General features: G+C 42.3%; 1 protein-coding gene across 1 annotated transcript in view; it reads right to left on the reverse strand.

Annotated features, from left to right (window-relative positions):
• CSK (C-terminal Src kinase) overlaps positions 1 to 16,268 on the reverse strand; it is a 60,657-nt gene extending 44,389 nt beyond the window's left edge. The window contains exon 1 of the mRNA XM_072147897.1: positions 15,755 to 16,268. The gene's annotated coding sequence lies outside the window, so the exon portion shown is untranslated. The remainder of the gene's footprint in view (positions 1 to 15,754) is intronic.
• Between the last annotated feature and the right edge of the window lie 1,898 nt (positions 16,269 to 18,166).

Raw genomic sequence — 18,166 nt, forward strand, 5'->3', positions numbered from 1 at the left:
TTTTAACTGCAGAGGCTACTAGACTTAGCTCCCAGTGCCTGGCCAGGCTAGTGCACACTCCTGTAGCCTGCAGTTAATTTACATATTACTAAAATAAAAGTTAACAAATTAGGTTAGGCATGAGGATTATAAAATTAGATTAGGGCAGAGCAGGCAGAAGGAATCTACCAACAGATCTACTTCTGACGGTAGATTCCTCATGGTAGGTTTCCTTTAAAAGTTGATTTAAGAAGGGATGATGCTATGAATAACATATAATATTCCCACAGTCACTGTGCCTGGATCTATGAGTAAGCATCCCTTGTTTATTATGATGGATTTTAATAGTAGATTTGTTTTAAAGATCCCTTGATTTCAGAAGAACCACGGTCAGCATTTCATCTCCCAGAAAAATTGCTACATCAAATAGCATGCATCATTTTGCAGTGAGTGCTAGTCATGGTGCAGTTCTGGGTGTGGACAGTAGAAAAGTACTGGCTAAGTTCTGCGACACAAACCAACGAAAGTCCCAGGGATGTGACTCCTTGCAACATATTTCAGTATCATATTTACCCAAATAACAACAGCACTGACTTGTAATCGTGATCACAGTTCAGGGCTGCAGTTTAGCAGAGAAGAAGGGACTGCCTACTGCGGTCCTGTGCTGCCGGACTTAGGCCAAGTTCACACCTGCACTCAGCAGTTTTCTCTTCACTTCCCATTATCAGTAGGAGAAAGAAACGGTGCAGTAGTCCACAGCTTTTTTGCTATAAATAACAGATACATTGAAGTCTACGGGAAAACTTCTTTAGTTTACATTACACTCTCCTACTATTGAGGGTGTAATAACAAAAACCCCAAGTTGGCCTAGCTCACAATTTTATAAAGCAATATGGTCAACCATACTTTCCAGACCAACCATCTAAAAAGCTAGGAGTCCCATTGAGATTACTGAAACTTCATGTTACCGTGTTTTAATAATAAATAAGAATAAATATTTCTTCACATAGCGCACACAGATTACGCAGCGCTGCACAGAGTTTGCCACATGGGTCCCTGTCCCCATGGGGCTCACAATCTGATCAACCTACCAGTATGTTTTGGAGTGTGGGGGCAGCCCATGCAAACACTGAGAGAATATACAAACTCTTTGCAGATATTGACCTGGATGGGATTTGAACCCAGGACCCAAGTTTTGAGTACAAGCAAGCGTCATAGAGAATGATAATGCTAGGAGTGTGGGTGGCTGTACAGTGCTATTACTTTCAGGGACTGAGCATAACATGGAGATTATGTTACATGCAACATGCAAGTCGTGGAGCACTGTAGTAAAACAAAATAACCAGATTCATTGAAATTCTTGTTTATTATGAGGAATGAGTGTTACAAAAACATTCTACAAAACTCTGATACTTCACATATCAGAAGAATCCAAGGAAAAGCAACATTTAAAGGGGTAATCTCGCCTGGGCATTCACATTCAGTTTGATAAATCTGCCATATATAAACATTTCTTCAATTGGATGTTATTAAAAAAAATGTTCCCGTGTGAAGATAATTTCTCATAAATGTAGTCATTTTATCCCTTAGAAACTAGAAAGCCTCCTCGGATACGGCCACCTCTGCCTGAGAGATTGCACAAATAAACAAAAAGGTTTTTGTATATGAAATGTCCGCGGAGTTACTGCAGGTCCCACAGCCGTCCTATGGTAATGAAAGCTGAATCCAGGAGGTCAGGCATGACTCTATAGCCCAAGTCTGGCCACCGCTTCCAGAGTGTGACGTGGTCGTATCCGGGGAAGCTATCTGGTTTCTAAGGGACAAAATGACTATATTTATGAGAAATTATCTTCACACAGGAACTTTTATTTTTAATAACATCCAATTGAAGAAATGTTTATATATGAAAGATTAGTGAAACTGAATGTGAGTGCCCAGACGAGAATACCCCTTTAAGAAAATCTACCATCAAAATCCATCATGATAAACCAGGGGCATTTCCTCATAGATCCAAGCACTGCGACTGTGGTAATCTTCTTATATTTGTTATCCATGGCCTCCTTCCTTCTGAAATCAACTTTTACAATTATATAACTAACCTGGAGGGCTCTGCTGGCATTACCAGAGTTTCTCAATGCTGATTACCAAAGTTGATTTTAGAAGGAAGAAGGCCATGGATAACATATATATGAATATTACCACAATCACAGTGCATGGATCTATGAGGAGTAAGTGTCCTTAGTCTATCGGTCTTCAATTTTGAAAGTCAATTTTCATTAGTCATTTTTTTTAACTGCACCACAAAAATGAAAACATTGAAGTTTGCTTCAAAATGTGCAAAGTCTATTGACAGAAGACAGTAGACAAGTATAGGAGTGGTGGCTCCTGACTGACAGCAGACGCAGGATGTGTCCTCTGGTATTTCACTCACCAGCAAGGACAGCAGTACAGTAGGAAATGAGAGTTGGCTGGTGAGAACCTCCACATGCAAATTCTAAAAAAGAGGAACTGCTTCCATCACAACTTTTTTTTTTTTACATACAATGCAAAGCCAAATTCTAAAAATAACGCTCTAAAGATGAACAGATAAATTGGTATAAGAGATGTTATAATGGCAGAAGCAGACTAATAAGGAACAAAAAAGTGGGGTTCCCTAGAGCAGTTTTGAACCAGAGATGCTCCGCCAGGAAGAACCCTACTGTGACCCTTATAAATATACAAGTCTGGATCATGAGACACTGAACCAGAAAATACAGAATGTAGTTGTTTTTGCTAATTTATTAAACAAGAAAAACGGAAATATTACATGGTCATAAGTATTCAGCCCCTTTTCTCAGTATTGACTAGAAGCATCTTTTGAGCCAGTGCCGCTTTGAGTCTTCTTGGGAATGATGTAACACGTTTTTCACACCTGGATCTGGGGATCCTCTACCATTCTTCCTTGCAGATCCTGTCCAGTTCCCTCAGGTTCGATGGTGAACGTTGGTTAAGTCTCTCAAAAGATGCTCAATTGGGTTTAGGTTAGGGCTATTCCAGTCAGGAATGGTCACAGAGTTGTTCTGAAGCAACTGCTTTGTTATTTTAGCTGTGTGCTTGTTGGAAGGTGAACCTTCAGTCCGATCTGAGGTCCAGACCACTCAGGAAGAGGCTTTCCATGCAGGATATCTCTGTACTTGGCCGCATTCATCTTTCCTTCAATTGCAACCAGTCGTCCTGTACCTGCAGCTGAAAAACACCCCATAGCACAGTGGTGGCGAACCTATGGCACGGGTGCCAGAGGTGGCACTCAGAGCCCTCTCTATGGGCACCCTCGCTATCACCCCGGCGCAGAGTTCGCCAGACAGGACTCAAGGACTCTTTTAGTCCTTGGCAGCCCAGAACTCTAGAAGGAAGCTACACTGATAATTCAAAATTCCTCTCCTTCTTTCTACTGTATTGGTGTCCTCAGGTGCCTTTAACAATTTAAACCCATGAAAGAGCAGGGAGTAATAAGTCTCTTGCATTGGCACTTTGCAAAAAATATGTGGATTTTGTTTGTAGTTTGGGCACTCAGTATCTAAAAGGTTGGCCATCAATGCCCTAGCACAGTGGTGGCGAACCTATGGCACTGGTGCCAGAGATGGCACCAGGAGACCTCTCTGTGGGCACACAGGCTGTCTCCCAGGCACAGAGTTTGCCATACATGGCATCTTCCTGCAGTCTCAGGCAGTCCAAGTAGTGCCCTGCTATTTTAAGTTGACCCATCCTGTGCTGCTTGGTCCTGTCTGAAGAGTGAGAAGGTGTGGACAGGGTTGTATTGGAGCTCAAAGATTCTGGTAGCAATAAGTTTGTTACTGCCTAAATTGCCATGTTGGCACTTTGGGAAAAGCTAGTGTGTTTTGGGTCTCATTTTGGGCACTCGATCTCTAAAAGGTTTGCCATCACTGCCCTAGCATGATGCTACCACCACGATTCACTGTTGGGATTGTATTCGGCAGGCAATGAGCAGTGCCTGGTTTTCTCCACACATACCGCTTAGAATTTACACAAAAAAGTTCTATCTTTGTCTCATCATACAAGAGACTCTTATTTCTCATAGTCCGGGAGTCCCTCATGTGTTTTTTTTTTTTTTTTTTTTTTTTACAGACTGTATGCAGCCTTCACATGTCTTGCACTGAGGAGAGGCTTCCACCTCAGACTTTGGGATAAAGCCCCGAGGCTGCAGTGATAATTGACATTGTGGAACTTTCTCCCATCTCCCTACGGCATCTATGGAGCTCAGCCACAGTGATATTGGGTTCTTTTTCTCTGTCACCAAGGCTCTTCTCCCATGATTGCTCAGTTTGGATGGCCAGGTCGAGGAAGAGTTGTGTTCATCCCAAACTTCTTCCAGTTAAGGATTATGAAGGCCACTGTGCCTTTTAAGAACCCTGAGTAATCCAGCAGAAGCATATCCTTACATGTCCACAGTGACAGTGAACCTGGCTGTACGGACCTATGCATGCACAGTAGCTCCGTTCATGCCAATGGCTTCAGGGAAGGAGCGGTCTGCACATACTGGTCCCCTGCTAGCTTCAGCTCTGCGTATGCAAAGCTCACAGCTTTCTGAAGCTGCTGAGGCCAGGCGCTACTGCGTATACACAGAGCACCTGAAGCCACCGGTGCCAGGTTCACAATCGGCACAAAGGCGTGTCTGCAGGGCTATTCGGGGCATGGAATATCCTCAGTACCCCCTAGCCCCCCCCCCCTTCCTCCCCTCCCCCGAGCTCACAGAGGCTTTTTATACAGGACTCTAGGACATATAAATAACAGTTTATGGATAATACTGCCATGAGTAATACAACTCTGTACCTACTTTGGTAAGTAGGTTCCACACAGTGGATTTTCATTAATATCATCACATGAATTGTATTTCTACATGCTACAGAACAGAAGATATCCATTGTTACAGTCAGAAGTGAAAGCTGTATATGCTATTTGCTTGAATAAAGTGATGTTTGTTCCCTAGTGATGTTTACACAATAATCATCATTTTAATCCCCTTATGTTACAATTTTACTCAGTTTTATTGCTGCTTTAGCTGCTATCACTACCTAGGCTTGTCAGTGTAAAGTTCCAGGGTGTGGGTGGGGGCTCTCTAAGCAGATACATTATTATCCATCTAGTTCTGTGTGGTGACAGTTCAGGTTCTAGGGGCAACTGAATTGTGTACACCAGTACTGAGAAACAAGTAGGACTTATATCTGAGAAATGCTGTATTTTTGTTGATAAGAGTAAATTAGAGAAAGTGTTATTTTGTGGGAATACCACTTTAATGCATCTCATTTCAGCATATGAAATCTACTGACAATAAAAGCCTTTTAGGTTCCATAGTCTGCAAGAAAAACTGAAACAGCAAAGTAATATACATTGCCTGGGGACCCAATAGAAATAACACTTATATTTTGCATCTGCATGCCACATCCCTATTAATAGCACATCAAAGACTATTACCCTCTGGACACCTACCTCTTTCTAGGAGTGTAAAGCTACTCACTGTAGTAGAATAAGCTCATAAGACAATACTAGGTTTTGTCTCACTTGTGCGCTCACTGAAAAGCCATTTTGGAGTATATTTCACAACTTTGATACTGATGACCTTTCACTAGATAAGGTCAATAATGTCAGGTCAGAGTAGTTTGACCCCTGACACCACCACTAATCAGCTGATTAAAGGCACCCTGGTGTTGTACAGAGCATTGTGGCCTCTTTAGTTATTAACACACACAGCTCTCTGTTTATTATGCTGCGCACATTTACCTGTAAAGCAGCAATCGGTTTGAGGAAATGGGGAAAAACCCAATGCTCAACCTGGACTGGAGCCGCAGGGTAATGCCTTGTTACAGCACCCAAAAGTCTTCAGTGTTCTCCCACTAAGTATCTGTGTAATGTAGCATGGTAAACCATGGAGGCATGAATGTACACAGGATATGAAAACCTATTTTCAGAAGGGATGGGTAGTGCTTCCTGTCAGAAACTGAAAGTTCCCCTAACAGAATCTCTGTATTGGCAGCACAATAAATCAGTGAAAATAGTCACTAATGAGCGAGTCAATGGAAGCAGCACATCCATAAGGCAGCCGGGTACAAGCTTCATAAGGCTGGCCTATCAGCGAAAATAGGTATTATTGAGGCAAAGAACTTCTTACAAAACACATGCATTTGTTCATTAAAGGAGTTTCTTTGGTTGAATTTTTATTATTATTATGTGACCCAGTAGTGAAAAAATTATAAGGAACCACAATACAGGTCATATGACAACCACTTTGAATAACAGTTTCCTGTTTTTAGCCAATGTTTCAGGAATTGTCCCAAGTTTCACTGTTATCCCCCATCTACTAGATGGGAATCAAATGCATGAAGCAAAAGGTTCATAATGCACCCTCCATCATTTAATGGAAACAGGACCTGTGGATAGGGGATAACAAAGAAACTTGGCAACACACCTATAAGCTGGCTATTGACACTATTCTACATACATGTATGCGTTCTCAGGTATTAGTAAGCCCCTTGCCAGACAGCTGTGAACGCAGGTTTTCTGCTCTGACAAAATAAGAAGTTACATGTTGAAGTTCAACAACATTGGTTTTCATGGCCCCATGTGTGACTGAGCCGCATAACTCAGAGAAGGTCCTATTCCTGTCCGTGTTTGCAGCTCCGGCAGTCTTTTCTATAGTCACCGACGTGTGCATAGACCTCACAAAGATGACACTTGGGTCTGTTGTATGCGTTTGTGGCACACGATATTAGAGATTTCTACAGTAGCATTTACGGTAAGTTTATCACATACTGACAGGGCCGGATTATAGGCGGGGCTCCCGGGGCTCGAGCCCCGGGGCCCCCACCATGTTGCCCCCCCTTGGGGCCGCCACCAGATCGCACCCCCTGCGCGCCCGCGTCCCCCCTCCTTCCTCCTGAGATGCCCGCTGCATCGCGCTGCATGGAGGAGCTGCCCGCCCCCATTGGCACAAGTGACAGTAACTCCGCCTCAACGCCCGCCATCCCCCCTCACAGTTGACACCTCCTCCCTGCCCGCCCCGGCACAGGTGACACCGCCTCCCAGCCCGCCCCGACACAGGTGACACTGCGCTCGCCTCTCCGCCCGCCCTCCCAGCACAGGTGACCGCCTCCCGGCCCGCCCGTCCCCCCGCATGCAGCATGGCCGAGCTACCAACCCCCGCCCAAACAAGCAACCCCGCTCAACACCCACCTCCCCCCCACCCCTTGCTAGAACAAGCACCCGCCGCGCCCCCCCCCCTCCGCTCCCGGCTAGAAAAAGCACCTGCTGCCCCCCTTCCCCTCCCCCTCCCCGGCCGGACAAGCGACCCCCCCCCCCTCTGCCCCGCGCTCGAACAAGCACCCCCCCCCCCGACCGACCCCCTCCCCGGCCGAACAAGCAACCGAAAGACCCACCCCCCGCACGAACAAGCACCCGTCTGAAGCCACGGCCGGTCACCTTAAAAGGTAAGTATATACATATCAATTTATCTGTGTGTATATATGGATATACAGTGTATATGTGTATATACTGGGTATATGTGTATATATGCATCTACTGTGTATATATGCATCTACTGTGTATATATGTATATACTGTGTATATACTGTGTATATATGTATATACTGTGTATATATGCATCTACTGTGTATATATATATATATGCATCTACTGTGTATATACTGTGTATATATGTATATACTGTGTATATATGCATCTACTGTGTATATATATATATATGCATCTACTGTGTATATATATGTATATACTGTGTATATATGCATCTATTGTGTATATATGCATCTACTGTGTATATGTGTATATACTGTTTATTTATGTGTATATATTGTGTACATGGGTATATATGCATTTAATGTGTATAGATGTATATACTGTGTAAATGGGTATATATGCATCTACCGTGTATAGATGTATATACTGTGTATATGGGTATATATGCATCTACCGTTTATAGGTGTATATTCTGTGTATATATATATATGCATCTACTGTGTAAATGTGTATATACTGTTTATTTATGTGTATATACTGTTTATTTATGTGTATATACAGTGTATATGTGTATATACTGGCTATATGTGCATATGTGTATATACTGGGTATATGTGTATATGCTGTGTATATATGTATATGCTGTGTATATATGTATATGCTGTGTATATATGCATCTACTGTGTATATATGCATCTACTGTGTATATATGCATCTACTGTGTATATATGCATCTACTGTGTATATATGCATCTACTGTGTATATATGTTTATACTGTGTATATATGCATCTACTGTGTATATATGTATATACTGTGTATATATGCATCTACTGTGTATATATGTTTATACTGTGTATATATGCATCTACTGTGTATATATGTATATACTGTGTATATATGTATGTACAGCGTATATATGCATCTACTGTGTAAATGTGTATATACTGTTTATTTATGTGTATATGTGTATATACAGTGTATATGTGTATATACTGGCTATATGTGCATATGTGTATATACTGGGTATATGTGTATATACTGGGTATATATGTATATGCTGTGTATATATGCATCTACTGTGTATATATGTTTATACTGTGTATATATGTATATACTGTGTATATATGTATGTACAGCGTATATATGCATCTACTGTGTATAGGCGTATATACTGTATTTATACACGCATATATTTATATAAGCATATATGTGTGTACATTTAAATATATATATATATATATATATATATATATATATATATATATATATATATTGGGTATATGGTATGTATGTATATGCTGTATATACTGAATGTGTGTGTATTTGCTGTATATACTGAATGTGTGTGTATTTGCTGTATGTGTGTATATACTTTATGAGTTTATATATACTCCGTGTTTTAGTGTATAAATGTATATGAGTGTATAAATGTGTGTGTATAAATGTATACTTGTGTGTATATATGGGTGCAAGTATACGAGTGTAGAACTTTATATGTGTGTATATAAGTATATAAAGGTGTGTATATATCAGTGTGTAATTGTATAAACATGTCAGTATAAGAACATGTATGGGGGGCGTATATCTGGCCGCAAATTTGCTACCAGATATACTTCCCTCATAGGCGTCTTTAGTGCTTCGGTACGGTGAGCACAACGAGTACTCACTGTTTCGTGCTGTGGCCGCAAAAGAAATAGACGTGCTCTATGTATGGCCGTAAGAACGACCATGCAGCTCTATTCTCTATGGAGAGGGGAGAGGTGAGCCGCGATCACCTCTCCTCCTCTCCAGCGCGCCAGACGTGTGTATGTAGCCGTGTTACTAGGGATGAGGCGGCTGTATGTAGTTGTGTTACTGGGGGGAAGCGAGTCTGTATGTAGCTGTGTTACTAGGGATGAGGCGGCTGTATGTAGCTGTGTTACTAGGGATGAGGCGGCTGTATGTAGCTGTGTTACTAGGGATGAGGCGGCTGTATGTAGCTGTGTTACTGGGGGTGAGGCGGCTGTATGTAGCTGTGTTACTAGGGATGAGGCGGCTGTATGTAGTTGTGTTACTGGGGGGAAGCGAGGCTGTATGTAGCTGTGTTACTGGGGGCAAGGCGGCAGTATGTTGATGTGTTACTGGGGGTGAGGCGGCTGTATGTAGCAGTGTTACTGAGGGAGAGGTGGCTGTATGTAGCTGTGTTACTAGGAATGAGGCGGCTGTATGTAGCTGTGTTACTGGGGGCGAGGCGGCTGTATGTAACTGTGTTACTAGGGATGAGGCGGCTGTATGTAGTTGTGTTACTGGGGGGAAGCGAGGCTGTATGTAGCTGTGTTACTGGGGATGAGGCGTCTGTATGTAGTTGCGTTACTGGGGGGAAGTGAGGCGGTATGTAGCTGTGTTACTGGGGGCGAAGCGACTGTATGTAGCTGTGTTACTAGGGATGAGGCGGCTGTATGTAGTTGTGTTACTGGGGGGAAGCGAGGCTGTATGTAGCTGTGTTACTGGGGGCGAGGCGGCTGTATGTTGATGTGTTACTGGTGGCGAGGCGGCTGTATGTAGCGGTGTTACTGGGGGCAAGGCGGCTGTATGTAGCTGTGTTACTAGGGATGAGGCGGCTGTATGTAGTTGTGTTACTGGGGGGAAGCAAGGCTGTATGTAGCTGTGTTACTGGGGGCAAGGCGGCTGTATGTAGCTGTGTTACTGGGGATGAGGCGGCTGTATGTAGCGGTGTTACTGGGGGCAAGACGGCTGTATGTAGCGGTGTTACTGGGGGCAAGACGGCTGTATGTAGCTGTGTTACTGGGGATGAGGCGGCTGTATGTAGCTGTGTTACTGGGGATGAGGCGGCTGTATGTAGCTGTGTTACTGGGGGGCGAGACGGCTGTATGTAGCTGTGTTACTGCTAGCATATTGGAAAGGAAGCAGGAAGACGTTTGTACGCTACACTCAGTGGGGGCCTCCACCAGATTTTGCGCCCAGGGGCCCCCACCAACCTTAATCCGGCCCTGCATACTGACGATTCTCTTCCTACAAGAGATTGTCATCCTCATGCCCGCACACCTCACACATTGCTCTGTGTCAACCTTTTGTTTGTCACATTCCTTAGAGTTGTCACTTGGAGGCCCCCCCCGAACATGTGACATTCTCACTATGATACTGTTACTCCAGTCCGTGTGCAGGCAGCCTGGGTGTGATATCCCAGATCTAATGTTATTACACCACTAGACAAGCCTTTCATCCATTGCTGCTCACTGTGCTAGCTATCTCCAGCACTACAGCCATACACCCGGAGATGAGGAAATGCAGTGAGCATCACATTTCTGTCATATTATACATGTTCCTGCGTTATTCATTTCCCTATGGGAGCTATTTATAAATTGGGGGGATGGTAAATATTAAGACTGTTAATCCCATTACTTTGTTCCTGTTTGTATCTCAAGTTGTGCCCAGTTCACATAACAAGGCAAATTCTTTACTTCCTCTTACAACTGCTTCCGTCCTTTACAATTGTTCATTCATTTATTTCTCGGCCATAGAAGAACACCATGGAAATTAAAATGTATGAATTGAGAGGGGATATTGGTACAGTATTAACTCTCCTCTGGGAGGGAATGTATTAATCTAAAACATGAAACGGCAAAAATCTGACTTTTTAAATAAAATCCACCTAATCCCCAGATATAATACCATTTACAGCACAATCACATGTGGCAGATTTGTGGCAATTATCGTAATTCTAACTTCTAAAAAAAAAAAAAAAAAAAAGAATTTGATACAATATTTCATACATGAATACACAAAATGCAAAAGCAGACATTATTCTTTGCAGCCACTAGGTTGTTGTTAATGGTGACCCCACTTGAAAAGTAGCTGAGCTGCAGTTCCCCCTAACAGCCACTATACTCAACATAGCTAAACACCACAAAATAAAATATAAATATATAATTTTACATGGAAATCTAAAAACGATTACAAAGCGTAGTATGGTATATATTTTCTATGTAGCAAATATATGCAAAAGCATAAATAATGGTGTAGAAATAATTATATAGGTTAAATCAGACATTCGGTTTTATAGCAGTTTTTTAGCCAGATACAAGAGTAATTATGCATGGGAGAAGTGCAAGTTCTTCATTTTGGAATCACCTGTGGTTTTGGCTTAACAATACATAAGAAATGTGTCATGTGATTTCAACAAAAGCTTCTAAAATTCCTTTAAACGTATGTTGTATAACTAAGAGGTCTCCATTTGGGAAGGGTTTCATCTGACCATAGGCTCCTGGCAGCGCTACATTAGTAGTTGAAAGCTTCATAACTGCAGTAGTAGTAAGTATTCAGCTCTATTCAGACACACAGTCCAAGAGACTTTGCATTGCAAATGCAATATAAATGCCATCTTCTATGCCGCTAGTACCAATACAAGGTCAATTTTATCCCAGCTAAAGAGGCACAGAAATTAATCATCAGTCTTCATCTCACTTAAAGGAGTATTTCAGTAACAAGTTTCTCTTTCCACAGGATAGAATGTAACCTTCTTCACAAGTGCTCTATTTATCTCTATGGGACCACAAAATGCACAATTGTCCTACATTTATTTGGGGTACAACTGACCCAATCAGGAAGGTATCCCCTATCCACAGAGCATTTCTGCCATGTTATAAGATTGGCAGTTTTTCAAGGGTAAAGCTACAATGCCAGATCAATGAACTGGCCTGTTCCTGCCATGGACTACAATGCCACAATAAGACATAGCCTACTTCTTGTAGAGAAGCAAAGCGAAACTTGTACATTGGAGATTTTGGACAGCCAAAAAGTTAAGATTAAGGCCTCCTGAACGCAACCTAAGCAGCCTTTGGAAACTGACCCATATGTCATCCTTTTCCCACAGACTGCAGACCTTGTACAAAAAGGGAATCTTTGCATGAAATAATCAAGGGTTTTGGGTCTGCCAGCAGACAGGAAGTCCTTGCATCATATTTTGGTATAATGCAAGGACTCCCATTCTGTACAGTGTGCAGTCCGTGGTATTGGGTTGAGGAGGCCGTAGACCATTTTCTTCCAAGTATTCTTGTCTTTTTAGGACATGATAATCAAGTACTAAAGTTTGACTGGACCTATTGGATTTTCACAGACAGTGCTGAAGTTGCTGAAAGGCTAGGCAGAGAATTGTGATACTAGAAATACTGTCTAAAAACCATTTAAACCCCTTAATAATTGTGGCGCAAGGCATTGCAGAAATTTTTTATGGTGAAGATTAAGACGCAATTCTGTTTAAACATAACTCCCCAATGAGTTCTGATGAGGTGAACAGCCGAAATGTCTCTCTAAGACTACAGACCAGGTTTTTTGTTTTTTCACTAAATCAGCAACCAATACCAGATACCCTAAGAATTGCCACTGGATGGTTACTCAGCAATTTCGTAAATAATATTACAATATATAATATCTTTGAAAATAAGAAGATTTTCTGAAGGTTATTCCAAAGCAAAAATAACTCCAAAATAATGACAGGCTTTCTGGCTTTTACCAGGCTGGACAGCTGGAATTTCATAGCTGCCCAGCTAGTGAGTGACATAGACATCCCCGGGGAGCGCACACTGACAGCCACAGACCTTCCCCCTTCTCAAGATAAACCACTGCCCTGCCATTGTGGTTATAACATGAAGCGAGGCCGGAGGAGCTGCCCAAGGCAACGCAGAAAGGTTTTCTGCCTCAGTTCAGGGGATATATAAGACAAGTATTGGTACATCCCTAAATCTGTGAGGAATAGAGACCATAATATCTAGAAGTAATGGGGGATACTGATGTAGTTACAGTAAGACTCAGGGTGTGTCTACGGTAAGTGACACAGTAATACATGCATTCTTCTAGACACAAGCTACATGCAAGTGCAGACACATCACTTCTACCGCTATTCCATCACATACAGGGTAATGGTTGCAATTAACTAAAAATATTAACCCTTTTTGAATAAACTTTGATGTTTGTAAGCTCACTTCGGAAATTTAGTAAAAACATTTTAAAGGGTAGATAACACAACTTTTATGATTTTTGCATCACTTATTTTTTTTACATGCTGTTTTTATTCAAACAAAATGGAAAGGTTTGCATTAAATACAATTATAACAATTTGTCACTTGAGATAATTGTATAAAAATACAAGTCAGGGAATTCATTCCTTTTAGTCCACTGCAGCTTCTTAAAAGCTTGAGCAGGGATATATATATATTCCCTGAACATTAGGCACATCATACACATTGTACTGCAACATGTAAAAAAAGATCCAAAGGGGGAAGAAAAAAAAAAAAATTAAACCATTGCAATAAAACCAGGGTTTTTTTATGTCAAATTTAGAGAAGCATGCACAGAGCTCCAGCATCTGGCGGCACACGGGTAGCCAGGGACAGCAGAGGCTACTCCATATGCCAGAAAAATTTGCATTTTAGAAAGTTAATGTCTAACCTAACTAGAGAAGTTTAGGGAAGCATAGTTTAGGCTATTAAAAGATAACCTACCATCAGATATGCCTTAATCGGTAGATTCCCGTTGATAGGTTTCCTTTAAGGATACAGGAACTTAAACATGTGCTATTGTCACAAATGATGGATCCGTGGTCCATTGGTTATGGCCATTGTGTCATAAATGTGTGCAAGTCTGCATGACAGCAAAAGAGACTATTCACGTCAGAAACATGGCCAGGAATACGACCTGCTTAAGAGTTTTGCGGCTGAGACAAAGATTAGTGGAAACTATGGCCATGTGTATGAGCCCATGGATATAAACACATCTGCGTGCTATCCACTGAATTATCAGTTGGCACACAGACAAAACCATTCGTGTGTAGGGTACTTTACACCTATCCTGTGGAGGTACCACTTCTTACTATAACTGGAGAAATAAGAGGCAACCTTCCTCTATAGTTGACATCATGTTCCTGTACAGTATAAAATATATTTATTTCTGCAAAGCAATTCTGATACAATTCTTTAAAAACAAAGTGGATAACCCAAAAAGATAAGAGTATTTTTCCTTTACACTACCTCAACATATCTGTAGCAGCAATTTATAACCGCATGGAATCTGAATGAAGGACCAAAGATTTTTTATTTATTTTTACTGCATTTAGGGGAATGCCTGCAGCACTTTATTTGCCAGAACAACTGTGGTTCTGCTGACCGAAACACACTGCATTACAGTAATCTATGATGCTGCAAGCCCCATCGTGACCACTTCTCTATAGACCCAGAAAAGATACATTGTGATGCATTTCAAATTTCATGAAAAATGTAAGAATCCATCCAGATGCATGACATGAGGGCGAATTCTGTGATTGTTCTGCCTCACGATTACGTTTGGGGCTATTGGATGTTGGCCCTCATCTGCCACCGCATGACCCACTGACTACTCAGAGAAGGACCCCAAGTGTGTACACCCCCCCCCACCGCAGCCTTTAGCCTTATCACACTTTTTTAAATACATTTCTGAAACATGTCAACTTTAAGAGTTTATACAGAATCTTATTTTCTTACAACTGTGATGAATCCTACAGTGAAGTCTATGAACCAAAACCTAATGTAAAAGCAGTCAAATCTGCTCCAATACAGTGTACGTAAATCCATGACAAATATCTTCTGTGACGCTAGGAATCATTTGCTACATGATAAACTATAACCACTGCTAGTTATATTTTTCAGCTTAACAACGACAGAAAAATCTCAGTGAGCAGCATTTATCAAACACATTTATCAGTGCCTTACAATCCAGACGGGTTTATTTACCATGTGATATACACTGCAGCCCTGGAGATAAGAGAACCTGCCCGGGACATAAACATAGAAGCTACATTGTCACAATTATAACAATACCTCATCCAGAATAAAGATGATGGCATCAAAAACTTCAGGTACTCTTACAGAAACCAGGGATGGATGATTGTATCCATATGAATATGAAGGACAAGCGCCTGGTCACCTTTGTGTCAGGGCTCACAATAATTACTAGCCAAGACGGACACAAGAATGGGAAAGAATTGCTCCATTGTTCCCCGATCTATGACATGTAACATGTCAACAATTTCAGCATGTTCTCTGAATGCAAACTTCACACATTATGGGTTAGTGTATGAGATCAGTGGAAAGGCCATGATCATACACTATACATGCACATATACATTGGATCCTATGTACAGCACACTTGGTATCATTTAGCACATTTGTCACAGGCAGATGGCACTGGTCATACACACATCCATGCAGGCTCACCTGGAGGGACAGAGGTCCAGGATCTCCCATTGAATTGGGGCAACCAGTGGAGGAGCAATGGGGGGTGAGGCAGGAACCCAGATAGAGAGGGATGGAGCAAGGCTGCACTCTATGGAGTCACAGGAGAGGGGGCGCCCTGCAGCATGCACAGGCAGAGTGGTGCGCCCAGCACAGGGACAATGCATGCAGAGCAGGGGCAGTCCCGACCACCGGTGGAGAGCACAGGACCCTCTGATCACGATGTCTGCTGCTACAATAACGGAACCGGGAGGCAGCACAGGCTGCGACAGGATGTGGACTCTGCCCGTCCTAGCAATATCCTTCTCTATGGAGATGGTCGGGATGGGACCCGTTACTGGTCCGCAGAAGCAGCCAGGCCTCTGTTCAGTTGTCTCTGCAGACGCGGCCCTGACAGAGGAAACGGTGCCAGAGTCGACCACCTCACCGCGCCTGCGCGGCCAGAGCAGGGGAGCAGGGCGTGAACCGCCCCTCCTTACCCCGCCATATTGTGTTTGGCAGAGGGCGCTCGTACGCTTGGCTGGCAGGGTGACGTAGTTATAAGGCGACACCTTAATAGAAATGTAACAAAACGGAGACTGTGTGTGTTCTAGCGGGTGTGCTACATGGCCCGGTATTGTTGCAAATGCATGGGGCCACTCAATTTCGTATTATGAGAGTTATATACATTGGGGTGTAATTATTGTCTAATTCTAACCAGTTCCATCAGTCACTGACATGTTGTATTACTTCAACTTGGATGTAAAATCTAGTTTAACCCCTTAAGGACGCAGGGTTTTTCGGCTCATTTCTCGCTCTCCACTTCAAAAATCCATAACTTTTTCATTTTTATGTGTACAGACCTGTGTGAGGGCTTATTTTGTGCGTAACAAATTTTACTTTCCCGCAAAGCTGAAAAAAAATTCCAAATGTGGAAAAATTTAAAAAAAACCATCACGTTCTTGTGGGCTCAGTTTTTTCGACTTTGACTGTGCACTCAAAATAACACCTCAGCTTTATTCTTTGGTTCGGTGCGATCGCGGTGATACCAAATTTATATTTTGATTGTGTTTTAATACATTTTCAAAAATTAAACGAATGTGTACAAAAAAGAAAAAAAAAATTTTGCCATCTTCTGACGCTAATAACTTTTTCATACTTTGGTGCACGGAGATGTGTGAGGGGTCATTTTTTGCAAAATGAGGTGACGTTTTCATTGCTACCATTTTGAGGTCTGTGTGACATTTTGATCATTTTTTATTTCATTTTTTATGTTATGTAAAAAGGTGTAAAAGTCGCATTTCGGACATTTGGGCGCCGTTTCCCGCCTCGGAGGTCACCGTTTTTATATTTTGATAGATCGGGCATTTTGGGACGCGGCGATACCTAATATGTTTGTGATTTTTACTGTTTATTATGTTTTATATCCGTTCTAGGGAAAGGGGGGTGATTAGAATTTTTAATATTTTATTAATTTTTTTTATTTTTTAAACTTTTTTTTCTTTTTTTTTTTTCACTATTTTTTAGACTATGTAGGGTACATTAACCCTAGATCAGTGATGGCAAACCTTTTAGACACCAAGTGCCCAAACTACAACCGAATCCCACATATTTTTTGCAAAGTGCCAATGCGACAATTTAAGCAGTAACTTATTACTGCCTGCTCTTTCACAGGTTTAAATTGTATAGGCACCTGAGGACACCAATACAGTAGAAAGAAGGAGAAGAAGTTTGGATAATCATTGTAGCTTCCTTCTAGGGTTCTGGGCTGCCTGGGACTACAAGAGACCTTTAGTCCTGTTTGGCAAACTCTACCCTGGGGTGATGGCAAGGGTGCCCATATGGAGGGCTCTGAGTGCCACCTCTGGCACCCGTGCCATAGGTTCGCCATCACTGCCCTAGATGGTCAGATCGCTCCTACCATATACTGCAATACTTCTGTATTGCAATATATGGCATTTTTGCAGCACATTCATTACAATGAGCCACTGGCTCATTGTAACGAAACTGCAGAAGCCATGTAGCCTCGTGTCAAAAGAAGACCCGAGGCTACCATGGCAACCAATCGCCCCCCCTGATGACGTTCGGGGGCGCGACGATCGCAAAATAGGTGGCGGCACCGGCGGCAATGACATGGTTAATAGCCTCGATCGGTGCAAGCACCGACCGCGGTTATTAGCGGTGGGGGTTTTCTGCTAAATGCAAAAACCCCCACCTTTGTATGAAGAGGACTCAGCCCGTGAGCCCTCTTCATACACCCCTTATACCTCTGCGCCGTAGAGGGGGTTAAAGGTATTATCTGAGCTAAAAATATTCATATCTATGGTAGCAGATTGGTGTGGGTCAAACACCCAGCAGCTCCACACATCAGCTGTTCTCAGTAGCCAATAGAGAACATAACAGGTAGCAGACTGC

Source organism: Engystomops pustulosus, chromosome 4 (genome assembly GCF_040894005.1).
Source record: "Engystomops pustulosus chromosome 4, aEngPut4.maternal, whole genome shotgun sequence".
NCBI classification, from domain to species: domain Eukaryota; kingdom Metazoa; phylum Chordata; class Amphibia; order Anura; family Leptodactylidae; genus Engystomops; species Engystomops pustulosus.